This window comes from Nycticebus coucang, chromosome 6 (genome assembly GCF_027406575.1).
Source record: "Nycticebus coucang isolate mNycCou1 chromosome 6, mNycCou1.pri, whole genome shotgun sequence".
In the NCBI taxonomy this organism is placed as follows: domain Eukaryota; kingdom Metazoa; phylum Chordata; class Mammalia; order Primates; family Lorisidae; genus Nycticebus; species Nycticebus coucang.
In genome coordinates, this window is record NC_069785.1 from 64,783,967 (window position 1) to 64,808,931 (window position 24,965).

General features: G+C 45.6%; 1 protein-coding gene across 1 annotated transcript in view; it reads left to right on the top strand.

The window, feature by feature from the left end:
• The window catches only part of TLN2 (talin 2), a 453,366-nt gene that overhangs the window by 38,699 nt on the left and 389,702 nt on the right, over positions 1–24,965 (top strand). The window lies entirely within an intron of this gene.

Consider the following 24,965-nt stretch of genomic DNA (forward strand, 5'->3'; position numbering starts at 1 on the left):
AGCTCGAGCATCTTGTATATGCTTAAATCATTTGCATTTTTCTGTTCACTCTTTGTGTTCTTTGCTCCTGTATCTGTTGTGGTGTTGCATCTCATTTATTTGCTTTTATGTAGTAGTATGGAAATTCGTGTCTGTCACATGCTGTAAATACGTTCTCCTGTTTAGTCTTTGTTACTAGTTTTTCCACTGCAGGACATTTAATTTTTTTTGTGTAGTCAAGTTTATTAATCTTTTATGAATTTTGGATGTTGTATCATGCTTCAGGATGCCTTTTTTTTGAGATAGAGTCTTACTATGTCGCCCTTGGTAGAGTGCAGCTCACAGCAAATTCTAACTCTTGGGCTTAAGCGATCCTCTTGCCTTAGCCTCTCAGCTGGGACTACAGGCACCCTCCACAATGCCCGGCTATTTTTTTGATTGGACTTGTCATTGTTGTTTGGCAGGCCCAGCTCAGGTTTGAACCCACCAGCTCTGGTGTATGAGCTACAGGCGCCGAGCCCAGGGTGCTGTTTTTGTCTACCTTCTCCACTCTATCAGGATTATGCCTTATTGTTGACACTGATGTCACAGACACATCTTTCTCCTGACTTCCATTGCCGTCTGCATCACAGAGCTCCTGCTAAACTCCTGTTTGACTTATAGTTCTAATGTAGTTGTCTGCCCTGTTTATTCACTCATCCTTTGATCTGTTAGTTCACTGGTTCAGTATTCCTTGTAAGTTACATTGTTAATGGTGGGCAGAGTGGGCATCTGCCCGGATCTCATGGAACCCATTGACAGTGTAGCCAGGCTTCTACTTAGATGGAATTCACTCCAACAGGCATTGACTGTGGGTGACCTGGAGTCCTGCCCTGGTCAGGGAAGGTTCCCTCGAGGGAACCGTGTCTCAGCCTGTAGCCTGGGTGGGAGTTAGCCAGGCTTTTTGAGTGGGTCACAGGGTGTCTGTGGAGAGGGAGGAGGGTGCATTCCATGTTGAGGAATCTGCCTGGGGAAGGGCCTGCAACAGGCAGGAGCTGCTTGTGTTTGAGATACCAGTGAAAGCCGGTGTGGCTGGAGCAAGCCTGTGAGAGGAGCCTCGAGGGGCCTGCAGGAATCAGGTGTTTGGGGGAGTGTCTTCAAGGCCGCGTATGGATTTGGTTGTTTGCTCTGTGATTCTTTGATTCTGTGGTTTTTCTTTTATGTGCATCCTCTAACATGTCAATAGAATCTTTAGCATGTTTGTTTAGCGGACTTTTATCACTTTGGCTTTTTGTTATTTGCACAGTTCTGTTTCATCTCATATTGATTATGAACTGCTTTAGGAAAAATACCATCAAGGTTTTTAAAAGAGCATCTCCCATGATGGCGTACAGACTGCCTAGGGTCTAGGAAGACTGATTCATCCCTGGCAGCAGCAGGAGTTAGGCAGGGGCACAAATGGGTTTCACGTTCAGTCATACCTCCTGGTGCTTGGTTTTGATTGGTAGTGGCTGCTCGGAGCTTTGAGGGGAGAGATCAGGAGGCCAGGTTAGTGTCCGTAGTTCAGAGCACGGCGATGGATCAGAACAGCTGCCATACCACCGAGGTGGGCATTACTGCCATCTTGCCTCCTGTTTGCCATTTGTGACCTTGAACATTAATGAGACAAGAAAGGTGCTCTTTGATCCTGTCCCTAGGTGTCTGTTGGTAGAACGAAACTTGGGCAAAGGTCGTAGGCATAGGACTGTGGCTTTGGGGATACCTGGAGCTATCTTACTGACACGAGCTAATCCTAGCCCCTGCCTAAGGGTACATGTGCCTTTATGTTTTCCCCTGTAAAACCATACTTTCAAAAAGCACCATGATTTGTGCGTTTTTATGTGTCTACCAACTTGGTGCCGTGGCCCCTGCATCCTACTCTATAATTTCCCCCTAAAATCATCAGGGTTAATGCATCTGCAAAAATGTATTGATTACTACAGTTATGAATCATTTATGCTACCACTGGCAGTGCAGCGAATTGATGTACAGGCTTTGGAGTGTCGGAGGAGCACCAGACATTGGTAGACCATCCCCTTTCCCACCCCTGCCTCTGGTGGGAGCTGATGCACCCTGGGCCCCAGCAGCTCAGCGGGGAAGGTAGACATTACAGGGGATGGAGTGGGATGAGCTCAGGGCCAGAAAGCATTCAGAGAATCATGACAGGCCAGCCTGTCAGGTAGTCAAACTTAGTTTCAGGATATCTGGTGGTGAGCTGTTGTTTGCTGCTCCCAAAAGCATGGCATGATCTAAACCAGTAACGGTTACTTCAGAGAAAGCAGAGGGGCACAGGAGTGGCCAGACCACCTCCTTTTTGCACATTTGGAAGGATAAACAGAGGCTATTACACTTTCCTTGTGGAAATATATCCTGTCCTTGTAAGTTGAAGACAACCTTGTCTTACCTGCAAGGTCCTTTCCTAGTCACATTCCATTCAGCCTCATTCCCCTCTGTAAATGGACGCTCAGCTTCACATGCTAAGTTTTTGTTCTTAACATACATCAACGTTTTAACTATTAAGGAGCTGGGGGTCTCCTTGCCTGTGGGCACTTGAAGTATTTCTGATTTGTCTCCTACAGTTGGCACATGTTGTTTACCATGGAGTGGGTGGGAGACGGAAGTTGGGAGTTAGGTGGGGCCAGCATTCAGCATCTTTAGGACCAAGCCTGGGAATAAGGATGATTAGGCTACTGAGCCCGCACAAATCCACTCAACAGTGCTGTAACCAGTAAATGGCACTCTGCGGGATCAGTCCCCCTTGCCCTGCCAAATTCTCTCATGTGTGATGTGCCCAAGCTAGGGCACAGGCACAGGGGATCCTGAGGACCTGGGGAGAGAGGGGTCCCCTGGCTGGCCCTGCACAGTTGGATCCTTCTAGCCACAGCTGTGCCAGCGCTTACTGGACTCACACTTCCTACTCTCTCTTTTCTTTTTCTTTTGTACTTCGGACTTAATAACATAGTTGTGATTAAGATATAGCTGCTTGTAATGTGGTTTTTCTTTATTTTGTACAAACTAATCCAGGCAAAAGACATGGTCTGTACTTGGTTATAAATATGTTTATGCATATGTAATGTAACTGTACAACATAATTTAGGACCCAGGACAGTGAGTGCGTGGCCCAGGTGCAGTCACGTTCTGTCTCGCTACCAGGACAGACACTGCTAGAAGATCATGACGCTTCTCTGCCTTGGAGATTCAGCCCCTGCCGATTGATTAGAATTGCCATGTGTGATGAAACCTGTTAGTCATCCTGGACCCAGATTAATCCACAGACACTGAACATTTGCCCTCTCTTATCTAGTTGTTGTGGGTTGGGTCCATATGCCACTAGCCTCTGGAATCCCCAGAGAGAGAATGAACGTTTATTTCTGGTGAGTGGCCAAAGTCAAAGACTCTGTGATGACAAAGCTTCTGGCTAGGGTTGGACTTCTTCCCTGTGGGTAGGCGTTGTCCTCTGGGAACATTGAGATTTTGGCTTTGGTTCCAGTGAACTGATGATTTTGAAAGTTGGTTTAGGATAAAGTCAGGGGCCATTAGTGAGGGGGTAAGAAGGTATTTGGTGTCTGTCTCTTTCAGCTGTCTCTGAGTTACCCAGGGTTAAAGTTATTCTAGGAACAGAAACTCTGTGCTGGGACAGGAGTTCCCGGTGCAGAGACTGGAGTTTTGACACGGGCGGGATAACCTGGATGGTCTGTTCATTCGCTTATTAGACATGTTTGTGTTTACTCATTCACGGGATGTTCACAGAGAACCCGCGGTGTGCGGGACACTGCGCTGTCTGTTCCCAGTTCAGTCTTAACCTTTATGCCTTTGTGCACCTTTCCCACAGTCTCGTGTATCTTCCTGTCTTTCTCAGCTTGGGCCTCTTGCAAACTTGATTCTTCCCACCCCTCTGAGGGAGTAACTTACATTTTAGCATCCAGTTAGAGTCGAAACATTATTTATGGTGTGATGTGCCTTTTTAAACTCTTCGCATTTAAATTTGAGACAGAGGCCAGACTGTCCTTACCTGTTACGTGACTTTTCCCTCTGCTTGCTGACGTGTGTGGCACAGGTTTCACTCACCGGGGTGAGGCACATCAGGAACGTGGCCAGAGCATGGTCCCGTCTGCAGGTCAGTAAGTACATCCTAGGGCCTGAGCATTTTTCCTGTAACAGACTCCAACCTGAAGGGTAGGGTGGTGTTTGTGCCCAAGGCCAGGGGAGGACAGTGCTGGGTGTCCGCCTCGGCTCTGTCGTTTCCATGGTAACCTCTTTCTTCTCTCTCGACCTTCCATCCCTGTCTTGGCTTTGGCTTCCTCGTCACCACAGCAGGAATTATTGATCCTTTTGCTTTCCCTTATGATTGATCTCTCTTCTGAAATGGCGCTGTCATGCAAAGCAGCATATGCTACAGGTGTCGCATCGTTCATCCCTTCAGAAATTTAGCTCTTTGAGGCTAATTTCAACCATTTTTGTCCCCTCCCTGTGTGTGGCTCAGCAAATATTGAGAGCATGATGAATGATTATTATGGCAAAGACTGTTCCAAAGGATACATTCTATGCAGTGGTTCTCACCCTTCCTAATGCCGCGACCCTTTAATACAGTTCCTCATGTTGTGGTGACCCCCAACCATCAAATTATTTTCATTGCTACTTCATAACTATAATTTTGCTACTGTTATGAATCGTAATGTAAATATCTGATATGCAGGATATGTTTTCTGATGGTCCAGAGGGGTCGCGATCCACAGGTTGAGAACCACTGTGATAAAATAAGCCTATTTCTGTCTTTTAGAAAATTGCCTGTGGAGACCAAGCCAGGTTCTGGGTGTAGGCACGCTGGTGTATAATAGATGGCTTGTCCAATGAGTGCTTTCTCTAGCTCCTGCCCCTTTGAGTTCTTCCCCTGGGATGGCATTTGGTGATGTGTGTGCCGGCGCTGTGTTGCACTGGTGATGGGTCAGATGTTGATGAGTGGACAAGCGTTCCAGTGCAGGTGTGGATGAATTTGCCACAACGCCATGATGTTTCAGCATCAGACCCCTCACGAAGGGAAGCCCTTCCAAAGCCCTGTGCTGATTTGTATTCTTGGAGGGCTTTCTACCGTGTGTGAGCTTCAGGTGGACTCTGCCCTGAATACAAGTAAAAACTCACTATGTTTCTCTTGTGCTCTACTTTCCCCTGGTCACTCAGCACTGCTGACACCAGTTGTTGGAGGGGTCCTCACCCCCAAAGCAATTCTCTGGCAGTCAGTCCTCTCACTCAGTTTTCACTGCATCTTCCTGGAAATAGGATCAGATTCCACAGACTGAGGGTTCAGGCCCTCAGAACTGCCCCCATGTTAGATACCATTCATGGCTGCTGGGGAAGGGAGAGGAGCCAAAGGTTAAATCGATCGCCAGTAACCAGTGCTGTAATCAGTCATGCCTATGTGATGTGCTGTCCATAAAAACACAGGATGGGGTTCATATGAGCTTCCAGACAGCTGAAAAAGTGGGGTGCCTGGAGAGGCCTTGGAAGCTCTATGCTCCTGCCCCCGCACCCCACCTGCACATCTCTTCCATCTGGTGCTTCATCTTTATGCTAAATGGGTAGACGTAAGTGTAGTGTAGTATTTCCCTGGGTTCTGTGAGCTGCTCTAGAAAATTAATTGAACCCAAGGAGGGGTCATGGGGACCCCAATTCATAGCCCATTGGTCAGGAGCGAGCAGGCCTAGGACTTGTGACTGGCATCTGAAGTTGGGGGGCGGGGGGGTGCAGGCTTGTGGGACTGAACCTTCATTCTATGGAATGTGACACTATTTCCAGGTGGATGGTGTCAGGATTGAATTGAATTAGAGCACACCCAGCTGATGTTTGCAGGAGAATCAACTGCAGAATTGCTTGGTTGGTGTGTGCAGAGAAATCCCCACGTTGTGGGGACCAGAGTGTAGTACTGAGTGAAGAGAATAAGAAAAACACTTTATTCCTGGCGCCCCCCCCCATATCTTAGTACCCAGACTCAAAAATCAAATCAAAACAAAAACATTAACAGATTCCTGCAAATTTAGTAGCTTAAAGCAACACAGATTTACTTTTACAGTCTGGAGTTCAGAAGTCAAGGGGTCAGGAGGGCTGTGTTCTTTTTGGAGGCTCAGAGGGGAGAATCCGTTCCCTTGCTTTTCCAGCTTCTGGAGGCCTCCTGCATTCCTTGGTTTGTGGTTTCATCTTCTGTCTTCAGAGCCAGTTCTTGTCGCGTCTTCCTAGTTCCCTCTCTGAACTCTGCTTCCATTGTCACATCTAATTCTCACACTGGCCCTTTTTAAGGACTTTGTGATTACATGGGCACACCTGGCTAATCCAGGTTACTCTCCCTATCTCACTCTCCTTCCCTTGATCTCCTCTCCCTTTGCCATGTAAAGCAACACATTCACAGGTTCTGAGGTATGGACATCAATGGGAGTGTCGTTATTCAGATTACCATAGTTAATCATTTTAATAATTTGTATTCTTTGAAAATCTAATTGAATGAATGCCTTCTGTTACTACTTCTGATAACAGTGTGTGGTTTTCGTCCAGGCCCTTCCTGCATCCTTCCTTAACTTGTTCTAACATAAAACTGAAGCTCTAAAAAAATCCCTATTAACACATTTCTAGTGGACAGGGACTTGTATTGGTAACAGTTCTCCACCTTTGTTATAGTGTTAAAACTCGGGCAATAGGAAACTGTTGTACAGTGAATGAGCTCTTTATTAAAGCTGTAAAGGAGGATTTCTTTTCCTGTTCATTAATTTTTATTCCCTTCCACCTCAAAAGAGACCTATAACTACTGAAATTCCTAAACCCAAAACAAAAAGATTAAGGAGCCCTGGGAAGAGATGAGAGTAGGGTGGGAACGGACCTTCCCCATTCTTCCTGATTTCATCTGCCGATTAGAGAGCAGTTTTCAACCTTTTTTTTTTTTTTTTTTTTTTTTAATCTCATGGCACACTTGAACCTATAGTTAAGCTTCTGTGGCATACTTAAATTATGTTGATTAAAAAAAAAAAGAGTAGGGTAGGCACCTTAGCTCAGTGGTTGGGGTGTTGGCCACATGCACTGAGGCTGGTGGGTTTGAACCCCGCCTGGGCCTGCTAAACAACAATAACAAAAAAAAGCCAGGTGTTGTGGTGGGTACCTATAATCCCAGCTACTTGGAAGGCTGAGGCAAGAGAATCGCTTAAGCCCTGGAGTTTGAGGTTGCTGTGACACCACGGCACTCTACCGAGGGCGACATAGTGACACTCTGTCTCAAAACAAAACAAAAAGTCAAGAAAAAGAACATGCTTTGCTTTGAACTCCTTCAAAAATAATGTAATCAATGATCTTTTAAAATTTTTCGTGGCACAACCGAGATCCTCTCACGGCACACCAGTGTGCTGTGGCACATGAGTTGAAAATCACGTGTCTGTTCAGTACCCATAAAATGGGAATCTGGTTTCTATTAATAGCAGTTGACAGATATTAACAGAACTCACCATCCAGTCAAGAAAACTTTATTGAGCACCTGCTGTTGTGAGCCTTGGAAGGATGTTCACAGTTAGTGGTGTTGGGGAGCGGTTTGAACCTGCAGAGGACTCTGAAAAGGCATGGCCAGAGAGGAGGAAGAAAAGCCAGGGACATGTTGGAGGAAGGTGAAGTTAAAATTCTAGATGCTGCTGGGAGGACAGAGAGGAGGGCTGCGGAATGGTCTCTAATGATGGGAGGTCATTGGTCTCCACAGAGTTGTCGGTTCTGTGGATGGCATGTTCTACTATACTAAGAAATAATTTCCATAAAGAAGCATAACCTTCATCTTGGAGCTCTTGTGAATCCCCAAATGTGTGAATACTCTCATAGTAAACATGTATGATTTACCCCGTAACGTTCAATATGTAGACTTTGAAGATTTTTAATTGGTGAAGATTTTTGAATGGGTCAATATTTCTACTTTTCTAAAGAACCTCTTTGTTTTTACTTAATTTTTATTAAATAATTATACATTTATTAGGTACAATATGATTTGATGATTTGATATACAATGTGGCATGCTTAAATCAAACTAATTAACAGAACCCTCACCTCACTTATTTTTGTGGTAAGACATTTTATAATATACTCTTAGTAGTTTTGAAATGCGCCCTTGCGTTGTTGTGCATTACGTGAGATCCCTCCAAATACCCTCCCTCCATGGGCCCTCCCCCCTCACTTACACATTCATATGAATGATAAAACACAAAGATAGTCCAGAAGCTCTCGACTTTTGTCTCCAGCTCCAACACTACCTGGAGGTTATTAGTAACTAGTTAAGCCAACAGTTCTTACTAGCAGTGTCCTGACTCATAACCTGTCATAACCAATTGTGAGACGTCTTAAAGTAACTTGCTGCTAATTGCTGGTGAAGACGCTAAGCGTTGTGGATGACTTACCTGGAGAAGAGGCAGCAAGGAGCTCTTGGAGTCAGACTGATTCTGCCTTCCCTGCATCCCAGTGTGCTTTACCGAGTGGGGCGGAAGGGGCAGAAACAGCCACCGCTGCTTGGAGGCTCATGCTGGGTGCTGGCAGTGGGGTCCTGTGGCGTGGCCTGTCATCTTCAGCGTTGGCGCATGTGCGTTCGTGGGCTGATGGAGAACGGGTGGGCCTTAGTGATGAACTAAAAGCTCAAAGAACCACTATTTGTGCTTTAATGAAATTGTAATTACTATGTATCATGACCAGAGTTACCAGGAGAGTGCTCAGTATCAGCCGTCCAGGTCAATTTCTGGGTGGGAGAGAATTTTCCAGGGATCAGGGAGGCCTTGCCGCAGGAATTGACCTTCAGGAGTAGAGCTGGTTCTTTTGAAATGCTCAGCAGCACTGCAAGTGAGACTTAGCTTACCCCAGGCCCCAGAGCAGTTCTCCCTACCTGTGGATCTCAATCACCTGTGGGCCTTTAAAGGAGCAGAGACCTACACTTCCACCTTCCAAGGGCTTGATTCTGCATTAGCATGTAACACCCCACCTGCCTCGAAGAAGCCATGCTGTATATGCTGAAGTTGATCCAGAGATCACAATTTTATTACCGGACTCCTTTAGGAGCAGACAGTGATTCACACATGTGATATGTATGTGTGCACACTCTTAAGTGGCCTCAAATAAATGTAGCTCTCTAAGAAGTAAATGCTGAAACTATTAACGTGATGTTCCAGTAAACAGTCAAGCGTCGTATGCACTTGTAAAAACTACAAAACTACAAGTCTTTTCTTGATACTTTTTTTTTGTGTGTGTGTGTGGTTTTTGGCCGGGGCTGGGTTTGAACCTGCCACCTCTGGCATATGGGACCAGCGCCCTACTCCTTGAGCCACAGGCGCCGCCCTCTTGATACTTTTAATATTGAGCTTTGAAGCTTTAAAATCCTAACAAGCAATCTGTAATCTTCTAAGAGTGCTTAACTCCTGTTTAGCTGAGCTTTGGTATTTCTCATCTTTTTGCATTCAGTTCTTTGTACTTGGTATGCCTGTGTCGTGATGTCTATGGTATTCAAATTGCTGGAATGCCCTGTATTCCTTTACCTGTTGGAAAAGCAAGTGGAGCCTGGAATGGTAGAGCTTACTTATATTGCAGAAGGAATACTAGCTAGAGAGTCAGAGGACTTGGGTTCCTATCAGGGTTCTATTATTGTTTGGATTATCCATCTTACATCTACAGGCTTCAGTTTTCTTACATAAAAAAAATGAATGGGAGGGCAGAACCTGTGGCTCAAGGAGTAGGGCACTGGCCCCATATACTGGAGGTGGCGGGTTCAAACCCAACCCTGGCCAAAAAACTGCAAGAAAAAAAAAAAAAAAAGAATGGAAACTTACTTGATCTCTAAGTTTCTTATTTATATCCTAAAACAGATCTTTGGCATTTACCATCATTTTTAACACTTTCAAATTAAATAATTTCTTGAATTTCTGTATGAGGGCTAGACTAAGAGCTGTAGGGAGTTCAAAGACAGGTAAGATGTGCTTAAGGTTATATGTAACTTCACACATCTAAATAGCCTAAGATTAAGTAACGGTTTGGGTCAGACATGGCATAGTTAGCTGGTGGATAAATGGAATAGAATGGCATCTCCCACCTCTTCCCATGCATCATCAACTCTGCAAGAAGGTAATAAGGGTTTCCTTACTAAATGGGTTTCTAGATCAGTTGAGTTTAGAAAATGCTAGGTCAAACAAAATTAAACAGTTTAATCTCCATAATTGTGTGCATAGCTACATAATCTCAGTTCTCCCAGACTTTGTTGTTCAAGTAGTCTTTAATTTTGTTTTTAAACAAGCATGGGCTATTAGCATGCGAGTTGGGAACTTGGTATGAACAATACGTGTTTTAGGAGTTTAAGGTGGGAGAGGCAGCTTCAACCTGGATGGCCAAGGAAGGTTTCACAGGGGGGTGGGGTTCCCTCAGAGTCTGAATTTGCACAGGTGCAGGTGGTGAGGGAGCCTAGGTAAACGGCCGGTGACTGAGTTATCAGGACAGGTGAATAGAGTGGAATGTACAACCCCTGATGCCTCAGAAACTCAGGCTCAGTCTGCTTCCCAGAGATGCTCCTTGAACAGGTTAATCTTTCTCAAGAGTTCTCAATCCCCTGAGGATACAGAGGAGACCAACTCCCACCGTCCCTCCCTCATGGGCCTTTTCATTTTTGCTCTTGTCGTGTCCACTCACAGCAGTGGTTTCTAGACTTAGGCTGCCTGACATGCTAGTCTGAGGGGCTCATAGCGCCAAAATAGAATTTGGCTACTCTGAGTGGGCCAGAACATGGTTTCTAAAGGCTGGCCCTAGAGCTAGCTGCCCTGAAGCAGACTCTTCCAGGTTGAAGTCTGGGGATCTGCAGATTCAGCAAGCCCCAAGACCAAGTTCCTGTTCCCTAGGACAGGAACTTCGAGCAGAGCCAGCCTGCTTGGTTGGGTCCAGTGATCCCACTTTTTGTTAGGTTGTCCAGGCACGGGCGATCTGTGTGCTACAGACTCTAGCACTGAAGAGTGACGGTTCCCAGTTGGGAGGACCTAATTCCATGTAGCTTCCCTCAAACAAGTACATCCCAACGCTTTATAGAATTAGGTAGTGGTTATTGAATTGACTCTCTCATTTGCAAATGTAGTTATAGAAATGCATGATCACATTAGAGTGATCAGGGAGGAAAGAATTAGGCTTGCACTAGGCAAGCTGAATGAGCTCTGCCTAGGTATTCATTCCTTCTGTGTGTTTACTCCCTCCCCCCTGCATCCCCAGTGTCCCCCCAGAGTCCCCTCAATCATGTCTTTCTTTTCCCAAATCCATGTGGAATTACTCATTACAGAGAGATGCCAGGTTGATAGCTTTTGATTAGGGCTAGAATTCCATGGTCAGGGGAGACATTTATGAGTCCTGGTGCAGCTTATTTTTAATCAGAGAGAAATGTTGAGGTTAGTTTGTTTTGAACTGAGAAAGTATTAGAAATAAGCTTTGGTTTTGAGGATAAAATTCAGGGAGAGGGTCTCTAGATTGACCCCTCTATTATCCCAAATCTGAAGCAAGAAATCACTTTTCAAGCCCAAATCAGAACCCAGGTACAGACCTAGTTTAAAATGTTAAAATGCACTAAAGGGGAGAGAGTTAGACGTGAACTGAAACCCAAGATGTGAGAAAGGAATACTTGTCGTTAGTGGCAGGCAGGGCCAGAACACACACTTCTGATGCAGCAATGAAGGTACTGGGAGATCTGTACGGAGGACATTGGGACATCCTAGGAGCTGGGAAATGGGAGTCAGAAAGGGACTTCTGTCCTCCTAAGAGGAGGACAAAAACAGTGGAAACCTGGCAAGTGGTTGCATGTGTTTGATCGACCTAATCCCGTTGGCAGCCGTAAGTACAAGCAGCAGTGAGATTGCAAACTGGAAAGGCCTTACCTGTGAACTGTTTCAGTGTTTTTGGACTTGACACTCAGTTGAACTGCCTTGGGGAGAGCTTGAGCAGGAGTATGAAGAACTTTGGGCATTGTTTAGGGCCCCAGACTGAGCCGCTGAGCCGGACAGAGCTAATAGTGTTTGGCTGTGGGCCGCAGGGAGCCATTGTGAGAGAACTACCCCAGCAAGCTCTGCCCTCAGGGTCGGAGAGTACGGATGGGACGGAAGCTAGTAACCTAGTGACTGAGCAGCCTAAAGGCAGGGACTGAGCTGCCTTACAGCCTTAACCCTCAGGGGCAGAGTGAGACTGGTTTTGGCACACTGGAGCCTCGGGCTGTTGCCCTGGGTAGAGTGTCGTGGCATCACAGCTCATAGCAACTTCAAACTCCTGGGCTTGGTGCTGCCCGGACCTCCATAAGAGCTGTGCTGTGACCCCTGACCCACGACCCGTGCCCTCCAGGCCTCTGCAAGACCTGACCAGGAACTTCGGGAGCCGCACAACCCTGCGTCCTCCCTCTCATACCCTCCCTGCCTCCACACTGGCCCTCTCATCTGGCCAGGGACTCTGGTAGCCGCGTGCTCTCCAGAGCCCTCCCTGACTCTGCGCAGAGCGCTGGAGCCTTGGGCTCTCTGTGCCAAAGATACTGGGCTCCAGGAACTCCCAGAACCATGTGCACCACCTCCCGCCCTGTTGCTGGATTCGGTGTGTCACACGCCGGAGCTGCTTCCACAGCCAGAACTCCCCAGCTGGGGCAGCCCCAGAGGAACTACACAGGGTCGCTCCCTACAAAGATGCCGCTGGGGTATAATCTTGGAGAGACACCGCCCCAACTCTGAGGACAGCCAGAGGCAATGGTGAAAAACAATCATGAGGCGAAATCAACAGAAAAACTCTGGCAATATGAATAATCAGAGTAGATCAATTCCCCCAAGGATCAATGGGGCAGACACAGCACAAGATCCCATGCACAAACAAATAGCTGAGATGTCAGAAATCGAATTCAGAATCTGGATAGCAAATAAGATCGAATTAGAATTCCAAGCAGTAACCCAAAAGATATTTCAAGAATTCAACAAATTCAAAGACCAAATGAACAAAGATTTTGACACATTGAAACAAGAAGTTGTAGCCCTCAAAGATCTGAGAAACACAGTAGAATCCCTCAGTAACAGAATGGAGCAAGCAGAAGAAAGGATTTCTGACATTGAAGACAAAGCTTTCAAATGCTCCCAAACTCTCAAAGAGGAAGAGAAATGGAGGGCAAAAACAGATCACTCTCTCAGAGCTCTGGAATAATTAGAAGAAAACCAATATTCGTCTTATGAGGATCCCCAAAAGCTACAAAATGGCTTCATAAGGCACAGAGTCTTTTCTCCAAGAGATTATGAAGGAGAACTTTCCAGATATGCCAAGAGATTCTGAAATTCAGATAGCCAACAGTTTCAGAACTCCAACACGACTCAACCCAAATAAGACATCCCCCAGACACATCATAATCAATTTCACTAAAGTTAATATGAAGGAGAAAATTCTGAAAGCAGCCACACAAAAGAAAACCATCACCTACAAGGACAAGAATATTACAATAACTGCAGATCTCTCTGCTGAAACCTTTCAAGCTAGAAGAGGATGGTCATCGACTTTTAATCCCCTAAAACAAAATAACTTCCAACCCAGGATCCTGTACCCAGCTAAACTGAGTTTTATTTATGATGGAGAAATTAAATGCTTGAATGACATTCACATGTTGAAGAAATTTGCCATAACTAAACCAGCTCTCCAGGATATTCTCAGACCTATCCTCCAAAAAGACCAGCGTAATCCTCCACCACAAAAGTAAATCCACCCAGAAAATTTTGATCAAATTCCAACTTCCACAGTCACAAAAGGATTAAAAATGTCCACCGGACTCTAGAAAGGCTTATCAATCTTCTCAATTAATGTGAATGATTTAAATTGTCCTCTAAAGAGGCACAGGTTGGCTGACTGGATACGAAAACTCAAGCCACATATCTGCTGCATACAAGAATCGCATCTTACATTAAAAGACAAATATAGACTCAAGGTGAAGGGATGGTCCTCTATACTCCAGGCAAATGGAAAGCAAAGAAAAGCAGGCATTGCCATCCTATTTGCAGACACAATAGGCTTTAAACCAACCAAAATAAGGAAGGATAAGGATGGACACTTCATATTTGTTAAAGGTAATACTCAATATGATGAGATTTCAATTATTAATATTTATGCATCCAACCAGAAAGCACCTCAATTTATAAGAGAATCTCTAACAGACATGAGCAACTTGATTTCCTCCAGTTCCATAATAGTTGGAGATTTTAATACCCCTTTAGCAGTGCTGGATAGATCCTCCAAAAAGAAGCTAAGCAAAGAAATTTTAGATTTAAACTCAACCATTCAACATCTGGACTTAACAGACATCTACAGAACATTTCATCCCAACAAAACTGAATACACAGTCTTCTCATCAGCCCACGGAACATTCTACAAAATCGACCACATCCTAGGCCACAAATCTAACCTCAGCAAATTTAGAAAAATAGAAATTATTCCTTGCATCTTCTCAGACCATCATGGAATAAAAGTTGGACTCGATAACAATAGGAACCTGCACACCCAAACAAAAACATGGAAGCTAAACAACCTTATGCTGAAGGATAGATGGGTTATAGATGAGATTAAGAACGAAATCACCAAATTTTTGGAACAAACCAACAATCAAGACATGAATTACCAGAACCTCTGGGATACTGGCAGTCCTAAGAGGGAAATTTATAGCACTGCAAGCCCTCCTCAAGAAAACGGAAAGAGAGGAAGTTAATAACTTAATGGGACATCTCCAGCAACTGGGGAAGGAAGCACACTCCAACCCCAAACCCAGCAGAAGAAAAGAAATAACCAAAATCAGAGCAGAATTAAATGAAATTGAAAACAAAAGAATTATGCAACAGATCAATAAATCCAAAAGTTGGTTTTTTGAAAAGATCAATAAAATAGATAAACCTTTGGCCAACCTAACCAGGAAAAAAAGAGTAAAATCTCTAATCTCATCAGAAATGACAAAGACGAAATAACAACAGACCCCTCAAAAAATCCTTAACGAACACTACGAGAAACTCTACTGACAGAAATATGAAAATCTGAAAGAAATCGACCAATACCTGTAAGTACGCCACCTACCAAGACTTAGCCAGAATGAAGTGGAAATGTTGAACAGGCCTATATCAAGTTCTGAAATGGCATCAACTATACAAAATCTCCCTAAAAAGAGAAGCCCAGGACCAAATGGCTTTATTTCAGAATGCTACCAAACCTTTAAAGAACTAGTACCTATATTACTAAACCTCTTCCAAAATATAGAAAAAGAAGGAATATTACCCGACACATTCTATGAAGGAAACATCACCTTGATCCCCAAACCAGGGAAAGACCCAACAAGAAAAGAAAATTATAGAACAATATCACTGATGAAGATTAATGCTAAAATACTCAATAAGATCCTAACAGAATCCAGCAACACATCAAAAAAATTATACATCATGACCAAGTGGGATTTATCCCAGGGTCTCAAGGCTGGTTCAATATACAGAAATCTATAAATGTAATTCAGCACATAAACAAAAAATAAGGACCATATGATTCTTTCAATTGATGCAGAAAAAGCTTTTGATAATATCCAGCGTCCCTTCATGATCAGAATACTTTAGAAAATTGGTATAGAAGGGACATTTCTTAAACTGATAGAGGCTATCTACAGTAAACCCACAGCCAATATCATATTGAATGGAGTTAAATTGAAATCATTTCCACTTAGATCAGGAACCAAGCAAGGTTGCACATTGTCTCCATTGCTCTTTAACATTGTAATGGAAGTTTTAGCCATTGCAATTAGGGAAGGAAAGGCGATCAAGGGTATCCACATAGGGTCAGAAGAGATCAAACTTTCACTCTTCGCAGATGATATGATTGTACATCTGGAAAACACTAGGGACTCTACTACAAAGCTTTTAGAAGTGATCAAGGAATACAGCAATGTCTCAGGCTACAGAATCAACACCCACAAATCTGTAGTCTTTATATATACCAACAATAACCAAGCCAAAAAAACAGTCAAGGACTCTATTCTTTTCACAGTAGTGTTAAAGAAGATGAAATAGTTGGGAGTATACCTAACAAAGGACGTGAGAGATCTCTACAAGGAGAACTATGAAACTTTAAGAAAAGAAATAGCTGAAGATGTTAACAAATGGAAAAACATACCATGCTTATTGCTGGGAAGAATCAACATTGTTAAAATGTCTATACTACCCAAAGCAATATATAATTTTAATGCAATTTCTATCAAAGCTCCATTGTCGTTTTTTAAAGATCTTGAGAAAATAATGCTTCGTTTTATATGGAATCAGAAAAATCCTCCAATAGTCAAAACATTACTCAGCAATAAACACACAGCAGGAGGAATCACGCTACCAGACCTGAGACTGTGCTATAAATCAATAGTGATCAAAACAGCATGGTACTGGCAAAAAGTAGATGTCTGGAACACAATAGAGAACCAAGAGATGAATCCAGCTACTTACCGTTATTTGATCTTTGACAAGCCAATTAAAAACATTCAGTGGGGAAAAGATTCCCCAAAGATTACCATATTTAACAAATGGTGCTGGGTGAACTGGCTGGCGATCTGTAAGACTGAAACTGGATTCACACCTTTCACCATTAACTAAGATAGACTCTCACTGGATAAAAGATTTAAACTCAAGACATGAAACTATAAAAATACTTGAAGAAAGTGCAGGGAAAACTCTTGAAGTAATCGGCCTGGGTGAATATTTTATGAGGAGGACTCCCCGGGCAATTGAAGCAGAATCAAAAATACACTACTGGGACCTGATCAAACTAAAAAGCTTCTGCACAGCCAAGAACATAGTAAGTAAAGCAAGCAGACAGCCATTAGAATGGGAGAAAATATTTGCAGGTTATGTCTCTGACAAAGGTTTAATAACCAGAATCCACAGAGAACTCAAACGTATTAGCAAGAAAAGAACAAGTGATCCCATCTCAGGCTGGGCCAGGGACTTGAAGAGAAACTTCTCTAAAGAAGACAGATGCACGATCTACAAACGCATGAAAAAAAGCTCATCATCCTTAATCATCAGAGAAATGCAAATCAAAACTACTTTGAGATGTCACCTAACCCCAGTAAGAGTAGCCCACATAACAAAATCCCAAAACCAGAGATGTTGGCGTGGATGTGGAGAAAAGGGCACAATTCTACACTGCTGGTGGGAATGCAAAATAATACATTCCTTCTGGAAGGATGTTTGGAGAATACTTAGAGACCTAAAAATAGATCTGCCATTCGATCCTATAATTCCTTTACTAGGTTTATACCCAGAAGACCAAAAATCACAATATAACAAAGACATCTGTACCAGAATGTTTATTGCAGCCCAATTCATAATTGCTAAGTCATGGAAGAAGCCCAAGTGCCCATTGACCCACGAATGGACTAGCAAATTGTGGTACATGTATACCATGGAATATTATGCAGCCTTAAAGAAAGATGGAGGCTTTACCTCTTTCATGTTTATATGGATGGAGCTGGAACATATTCTTCTTAGCAAAGTATCTCATGAATGGAAGAAAAAGTATCCAATGTACTCAGCCCTACTATGAAGCTAAATTATAGCTTTCACATGAAGGCTGTAACCCAACTATAGCACAAGACTATGGGGAAAGGGCCAAGGAAGGGGAAGGGAGGGAGGAGGTTAGGGTGGAGGGAGAGTAATGGGTGGGGCCACACCTACGGTGCATCTTAGAATGGGTACAGGTGAAACTTACTAAAGGCAGAATACAAATGTCTACATACAATAACTAAGAAAATGCCATGAAGGCTACATTGAACAGTTTGATAAGAATATTTTAGATTGTATATGAAACCAGCACATTGCACTAATGTACACAGCTCTGATTTAACAATAAAAAAAAATAAATAAAAAATGTTAAAATGCAACTTATTATATTAGCGGACAGCTTTTCTCGTTTTTTCCTTCATTTCTCTAGGGGGCTGCTTTTTCGTTCGGGGGGCAATATTTGCATAATTTTGCAGGGCAACCGACTTCTTATCCCTTTGGCATTCCTTCGTGGTGTCTCAGCTTTGCAGCTTTAGGGGAAAATGAACTTTTGATGTGTAGTAAAAATGATAACTGATTTTAATATAAAATAGTGAATGCTGGTGCATCCTCTTGGCAGCATGAAAAATAACGTGTCAGAGAGCATTCATTTTCAAGACCTGAAATGAAGTGGCTTAAGTGATCAACGGAAGCCTTGACAATATAGCAAGTCTTAAGGGGGGGGGCATATGGAGTGGGGAGTAGTGCCTGGAGGGCCGCTAGCATTGAAGAGTCTCCATGAGCTGCGTTAATGCATAACTCAATCTCTTGTTTCTGGGGGAAGGTGTTAGTCAGAGTTTGGTCCTCACGCTGGAGTGCTATCTTCCTGTTCCTCCTTTCTCTGTTAGGAGCTATGGGACTGGAGTCTGGCTATGCTCGATAGCCCAGAAAGAAGGTGAGCTGGCGGGAGAGCCAAAAGCTTAGAATCCCTGTGTAGCTATCAGCACCACTTGGGTATTAAGAGCCACTGTCCCCTGAGTGCCAAACTCCCCTTTAAAAATAAACAACAGGACCTTGACCAAAATGATGCATAGGAAGAATAAGAGAAAGCTGGGAAGTAGTTACATTCCTAGGCTTAGTTTTTACAATCAAAAATACACAGTTTCATGAATTTCTGTCTTTATTTTTTTGAGATAGAGTCTCACTTTATTGCCCTCGGTAGAGTCCTGTGGCATCACAGCTCACAGCAACCTCAAACTCTTGGGCTTCAGTGATTCTCTTGCCTCCGCCTCCCAAGTAGCTGGGACTACAGGCGCCCACCACAACGCCTGGCTATTTTTTTGTTGTCGTCATTGTTTAGCAGGCCTGTGCCGGGTTTGAACTCACCAGCCTTGGTGTATGTGGCCGGTGCCCTAACCAGCACCGAGCCAATTTCTGTCTTTATTATTTCAAATCACTACTCTCCTCTTGCTTTCTTCTTACAGTTTCTTCCCTGTCCTGGTGGCAAAAGGATTTGGGTTCCTGGTGGAGTCACTGTCACATAGTTAAATTGTGTCTTGCCACTGTCACCCTTTTGCTTTGCAAACCTTCGGTGGCTCCTTCCCAGTTGCCCTTGTACCTGGACCCCCAGCTTACCTTTTTTTTTGGTTTTTGGCCGGGGCTGGGTTTGAACCCGCCACCTCCGGCACATGGGACTGGCGCCCTACTCCTTGAGCCACAGGCACTGCCCCCAGCTTACCTTTTTAACGTCATTTTGTTACTGTTGCCTGCAGAATCTCTGTTGTGGTCAGCCAGCCTCCAGGCTGACCTCTCAGTGGGTCCTTGGAGTCCTCACCTTTGTGTTATTCTCAGAAAAGATCCTTTATCTGAAATGCTCTTCTCCCTACCAACCAGCTGTTAGAAGGCGAGGAGCTGGTGTCTGTCCTGCAGTGGAGCGTGACACGTGAAGCTGAGTGAGGAGGCAAATCCAGAGCTGATGGTGGGTCCAAACCCATGTTCATAGCAGCTTCATTCTTTGGTTAACTTGTGTACAAGTTTAATCTGCATATAAATGCATATTCACCATAGATAATCCCCTATATAGGATATATGGTTGGGTTGGGGATTCACTTTTTTTCACCTAACATTTGTGAATATTCCTCTAAATCATTTGTTATTAAATATCTTCTTTTTTTTTTTAAAGCTCAAATCTGTCCCCCCACCCCCCCTTTTTGAATGTGTGATCTGAGGATCCCTGCCTTCAGAATTCCTTGGAGTTCTTGCTTGAAGATTCCTGAGCCCCACATAGACCCAGGGCAGATTCCAGGAGGGGATTGGGACTGGGATTCTGAGGCCCAGGTGCATCATTTTCCCCACTGGCCCCAGGAGTCCAGTGCGAGGGGCTGGCTGTAGCAATTTAGTAGTCTGGCCAGGTTAGGGCAGGGGTAGACTTGGAAGGACTACTGAGGAGAATCTGGATTCTTAAGAGGAGTTGTCTACACAGCCCTGATTACCATGCTAGGAGCTGAACAGGAGGCATCCTTTCCTGCTACCCTCAACCAGTGAATTGGACCCTTTCCGAGGTTCAAGAAAGAATGCTTTCTAGCCCTTGAGTATGCGTTTTATTTTGTGACTGTGTATGTCAGAGCCATGGCTGATGTTCCCCAAGTCTTATTTTGTGTCACTTTCTAAGGCCTGACCTGCAACTTTAGATCGTGTGTTTATTTGATATGACCCAGAGTGGTGTGTGTAAGTGAGGGGGAGAGGGATTCTTGGGAGAAGGGAGTTGTTCCAGCTGCCGAGATCACCCTGTGGGGCCTTCCTGAGGAGCCTCAGCCTCCCCCAGCCTGCAGACCTCCCTGTGCCCGAGACCATTAGCTTCCTTGCCTCTCAAGTTCTGTTCCTGGAAGGTTTCGAGAGCCTGTTGAGACCTGAGCATGGGATGATGGCAACACGCTTAGGAGAGCTTTCACCGGGGAGAAAGAACAGCGGGTGTGAGAATGCTTCTGCAGGACCCTCCGAGGCCTGCATAGATGAGAACCAGGTGGGTGCACAGAAAGTCCTCCCGAGCCACAAACCCGCTCCTCCCTCTGTCCTGGTCTTCCTTGCGTTGCGTGCGTACCTTGCTGATCTGTTCCTTATAAATTGTGTACCATTCTTAGCAGCAGATACCTAGTCCATGAAGTAAGAGATGAATTAGACACAGGAGAGGGAAAGATCCAGCTGAACTGGAATTGAGAAGGAAATTGGCTGGTTTAAAAAAAGTGGTAAAATATACATAACATACACAGTTCCTTGGCATTAAGTACATTCACAGTGTGCATGTGTCAGCACTGTCCATTTCCAGAACTCTTATCATCTTGCAAACTGAAGCTCTGCACCCATTGCGTGTAACTCCCCATTCTCCCCAGCCCCTGGCAGGCGCCTTTGACTTTGTCTCTATGATTTTGACTACTGAGCTGCCTCAGCTAATTGAAATCATACAGTATTTGTTCTTTTGTGTCTGGCTTATGTTTTAAAGTTTCTATTTGTCTATTTTGATCTCTTTAAGCTCAATAGGTAGAAGACATGGACTTTTATCTCCCATGAGGCAGTCATCCTTCTCTCTCCTGCCCCTCTTCGTCATTGCCCAGAGTGACAGGGCTGGTGTCCTGCTGTAGCTAATCCTCTGTTTGGGGTGAGGTGGCAGCTGGGGGCTCCTGAAGTTCGTTGCTTCCAGCTGTTCTCAGGCCTCAGCTATTTCTCTGGAATGATAGCGAACTAGAGTTGCCAGATAAAATATAGGCTGCCCAGTTGAATTTACAATCTCAGATGAAACAATTTTTTATTTTTTTTGAGACAGTGTCATTTGGTCACCCTTGGTAGGGTGCTGTGGTGTCACAGCTCACAGCAACCTCAAATTCTTGGGCTTAAGTGATTCTCTTGCCTCAGCCTCCCAGTAGCTGGGACTATAGGCGTCCGCCACAATGCCCAGCTGTTTTTTGTCATTGTTGTCATTGTTGTTTAGCAGGCCCTGGCTAGGTTCAAACACACCAGCTCCGGTGCATATGGCCAGTACTCTAACTGCTGAGCTACGGGTGCTGAGCCGATGAATAATATTTTTAGTATAAGTATGTTTCAAAGATGGTATGGAAAGAACTTAACACTGAAGAAATGTTGATGGCATATATCTCAAATTCAAATTTAACTGGATATCTTGTATTTTTTAGTCGTTAAATCTGGGCAGTCCAATGGTGAACACAAAAAAGTAGCTTACCTGTTGGAGACTGTGTAGTTGGCTAGAAAGGTCTTTGGAGTATGGGTGGATTTGATGGTATCTGTGTTGGGGGGGGGGAGGTGTGTGGAGAGAGTGATTTGGGTAGAATTTTAAAAACTTTGGTTAGTCCTAAAAGCGGGGTTGGAAGGTAACTGCGTAAACGCCTGCTGATTGCGTCTCCGTGTAGAATGTACCTGCTGATCTGAATGTGACCTGCACACGGCAGGCGCCAAACGTACATGCTGTTTATTCCAGGGTAGGGGCTGGGATGTACCACTGAGTGCTAGCAGGGGTCCCAGGAGGCCGTGTCTGAGGCAGTCCCCAGAGCCAGCTGCGTGTCCTTCCCTGGCCACGGTTTATGCTGCTGACAGACTGAGCCAGCTGCTGGGAGGTGGTTTTATGTAGTGTGAAGAATTGAAACTTGACACCAAGCTTCCCTCTTGTTCCTTCCCATTAAACTGAAAGTCCATTGTCCTCGAATTTATTCTTTTTGGTGTACTTTGAAGCAGCATTCCAAGTGAGAAATCAACAAAAATTCAGCTGGTGCTGAGCGCCTGCCCTGAGTAAGCCAGGCCAGCAGCGTTGAATCCCTTTTTTCTGTTTTTGTGTGACGGTTGCTTTCCCCCTTCCTCCTTGGATGTAGGTTCCTGTGTCTGGTTTGCTTTCTCCCCAGTGTTTTGGAGGATCGAAAATGATGGTATTCAGATTTTGCAAGCGTTGCAAACCCTTCCTGAAGCTGCTGGTGGGTAGGTGGAAGAAACAGTGTCTGGCGCTGTGCTCCACGGGGCGGGCCCACGCCCAGGTGCCCTGGCCCAGCCTGGCTGCTGTGAGTGCTGCCTGCTGAGAGGGCCTGTGTGGCTCCAAGGAGGAGGGTGCCCACGAAGCTCCCCTTAGAGCAGAGGAAGACATGCTCTATTTGGGGTTTTGAAGCCCTAGTAATTTGTGGCTGAGTTTGGCCTTTTTCTTGCCCTAAGGGACTGTGTGATATTTAATGACTCAACCCTGATTGTACTCCGGATGTTCCCTTTCCACTGATCTCAGTTTAGAGAGTAGTCCTCAAGCAAATGTTTGTGTGGGAAGGGAAAGAGGCAGAAAAGGAAGGAAAAGGGGGGCCTTTGGGACCCCTAGAGTGGGCATCAACTGCTTCCTTCGCGTACCAGCAAAGCCAAGCCCTGACCTTCAGTGCCAAGGGCCTTTAGCTTCCGGGATCCCTGGCAAGGCGTGGCTGGTGATGAGTGGTGCCTGGACTCTGTCTCCTACAGGGCTGCGGGTCCTCTGCTGGATTCTCAGCACTTTGGGGAACCAGGTGGGGGCACCCTTATAGGATATGGGACCATGGGATAAAGGCTCAAGTGCCTTTGAGCAAATGCTTCAAGAAGTTGGATGTGTTAGAACTGGCTCCTGTGCCTGCATCACCCTCACAGGTCTCCCTCCAGCTCATCTCCATAGGACTTTACCTTGACACTGGGGTGTGGCAGGAGGGAGGGCTTTGTTTTAGACACTGGAAAGCTGGTTTCTTCGATTCAGCCCTTTAGAGAAGTGGTTTCTTGGGATAAAGGTCCTAGGAGACAGCTTCCAGGGCATTCTTCCCAAAGCCCTGACTTCCTCTGACGGTGGTGGGGGGAAGAGTGGGAAAAAAAGAGATAGACACCAGGCTTGGCACCCGTAGCCCAGTGGTTAGGGCACCAGCCACATACACCGAAGCTGGTGGGTTCGAGCCCGGCCTGGGCCTGCTGAACAATGACAACGGCAACCAAAACATAGCCGGTGTGGTGGGTGCCTATAGTCCCAGCTACTAGGGAGGCTGAGGTAAGAGAATGGCTGAAGCCAAAGAGTTTGAGGTTGCTGTGAGCTGTGATGCCACAGCTCTCTACTGAGGGTGACATAGTGAGACTCCCCCCCACCCCCCAAATAAAAGTAGACACCAGCATCTCCCACTGCCCAGGTCCCTTAACACAGGTTCATTCTTCACGTCTGCTGGGGAGGGGGCAGTGGCTGACAGAATAAAACTTGAGAAATACTTGACATAGGGGTTGTAATGGGGAGTGCAACTGTGTCTGTTGCTAAGCCCAAGAAATTTTAGCAAAGAAGAGAGAAAAATAACTATTTTTAAAGAAAACCATCTTACTCCATTTACTGCTCTTTTTGGAGAGTCTGTCATAGGCAAAGGATTGTGGCACCTGCTGAGAGAAATACTGAAGCAGTGACACCGGGCTCTGCCTGTGGGAGTGTGTGATCAGGTTGGGGGGATGTCACAGGGACCGCAGTGACTCTGGGCTCTGCCTGTGGGAGTGTGTGATCAGGTTGGGGGGATGTCACAGGGACCGCAGTGACTCTGGGCTCTGCCTGTGGGAGTCTGTGATCAGGTTGGAGGGATGTCACAGGGACCGCAGTGACTCTGGGCTGCAAGTGGGAGTGTGTGATCAGGTGGGGAGGGATGTCACAGGGACCGCAGTGACTCCGGGCTCTGCCTGTGGGAGTGTGTGATCAGGTGGGGAGGGATGTCACAGGGACCGCAGTGACTCCGGGCCTCTGTCTGTGGGAGTGTGTGATCAGGTTGAGGGGATGTTACAGGGACAGCAGTGACTCTGGGCTGCCTGTGGGAGTGTGTGATCAGGTTGGGGGGATGTCACAGGGACCTCGGTGACTCCGGGCTCTGCCTGTGGAAGTGTGTGATCAGGTGGGGAGGGATGTCACAGGGACCGCAGTGACTCCGGGCTCTGCCTGTGGGAGTGTGTGATCAGGTGGGGACGGATGTCACAGGGACCGCAGTGACTCCGGGCTCTGCCTGTGGGAGTGTGTGATCAGGTTGGGGGGATGTCACAGGGACCACAGTGACTCTGGGCTGCCTGTGGGAGTGTGTGATCAGGTTGGGGGGATGTCACAGGGACCGCGGTGACTCTGGGCTGCCTGTGGGAGTGTGTGATCAGGTTGGGCGGATGTCACAGGGACCGCAGTGACTCTGGGCTCTGCCTGTGGGAGTGTGTGATCAGGTGGGGAGGGATGTCACAGGGACCGCAGTGACTCCGGGCTCTGCCTGTGGGAGTGTGTGATCAGGTTGGGGGGATGTCACAGGGACCGCAGTGACTCTGGGCTGCCTGTGGGAGTGTGTGATCAGGTGGGGAGGGATGTCACAGGGACCGCAGTGTCTCTGGGCTCTGCCTGTGGGAGTGTGTGATCAGGTGGGGTGGGATGTCACAGGGACC